The sequence below is a fragment of the Eubalaena glacialis genome, chromosome 3, assembly GCF_028564815.1.
Source record: "Eubalaena glacialis isolate mEubGla1 chromosome 3, mEubGla1.1.hap2.+ XY, whole genome shotgun sequence".
NCBI classification, from domain to species: domain Eukaryota; kingdom Metazoa; phylum Chordata; class Mammalia; order Artiodactyla; family Balaenidae; genus Eubalaena; species Eubalaena glacialis.
This window is the reverse complement of record NC_083718.1, coordinates 83009154-83010714: the sequence shown is the minus strand read 5'-3', so window position 1 is coordinate 83010714 and position 1561 is coordinate 83009154.

Here is a 1561-nt window from a genome sequence, read left to right as displayed (position 1 = left end):
AATTGTACAGCTACATGTAAAAGAATGAAATTAGAACACTCCCTAACTCCATACACAAAAATAAACTCAAAATAGATTAAACAACTAAATGTAAGGTCAGACACTATGAATCTTTTAGAAGAAAACATAGGCAGAACACTCTATGACATAAAGCACAGCATGATCCTCTTTGACTCACTTCCTAGAGAAATGGAAATAAAAACAAAAATAAATGGGACCTAATGAAACCTAAAATCTTTTGCACAGCAAAGCAAACCATAAACAAGACGAAAAGACAACCCTCAGAATGGGAGAAAATATTTGCCAATGAAGCACCTGACAAAGGATTAATCTCCAAAATTTACAAGCAGCTCATGCAGCTCAATATCAAGAAAACAAACAACCCAATCCAAAAATGAGCAGAGGACCTAAATAGACATTTCTCCAAAGAAGATATACAGATTGCCAACATACACATGAAAGGATGCTCAACATCACTAATCATTAGAGAAAAGCAAGTCAAAACTACAATGAGGTATCACCTCACACCAGTCAGAATGGCCATCATCAAATAATCTACAAGCAATAAATGCAGAGAGGGTGTGGAGAAAAGGGAACACTCTTGCACTGTTGGTGGGAATGTAAATTGATACAGGCACTATGGAGAACAGTATGGAGGTTCCTTAAAAGACTGAAAATAGAACTACCATACGACCCAGCAATCCCACTACTGGGCATACCCTGAGAAAACCATAATTCAAAAAGAGTCATGTACCACAATATTCAGTGCAGCTTTATTTACAATAGCCAGGACATGGAAGCAACCTAAGTGTCCATCGACAGATGAATGGATAAAGAAGATGTGGCACATATATACAATGGAATTTTACTCAGCCATAATTAGGTGGATGGACCTAGGAACTGTCATACACAGTGAAGTAAGTCAGAAAGAGAAAAATAAATACCATATACTAACACATATATATGGAATCTAAAAAAAAAATGGTTCTGAAGAACCTAGGGGCAGGACAGGAGTAAAGACTCAGATGTAGAGAATGGACTGAGGACACGGAGAGGGGGAAGGGTAAGATGGGACGAAGTGAGAGAGTGGCATGGACTTATATATACTACCAAATGTAAAATAGATAGCTAGTGGGAAGCAGCCACATAGCACAGGCAGATCTGCTCGGTGCTTTGTCACTACCTAGAGGGGTGGGATAGGGAGGGTCAGAGGGAGACACAAGAAGGAGGAGACATGGGGATATATGTATATGTGTAGCTGTTTCACTTTGTTATAAAGAGGAAACTAACACACCATTGTAAAGCAATTATACTCCAATAAAGATGTTTTTAAAAAAAAGAAAGGAAAGACTTAAAAAATAAAAGGGTGAAGAAATAATATTTCCCATTGTAGTGATATTTCAATAAGACTTATGTGTTTTTAAAAAAATTTTATTTAAAAAAATTTTATTTAATCTTCATATTAGATTTTTGAGTTAGAGATTTTTTTCACTTGCTGAGAAAAATGAGTTTCATGGATTTAAGTAATTTTCCAAAAGTTAAAGCTATTAAATGATACTTA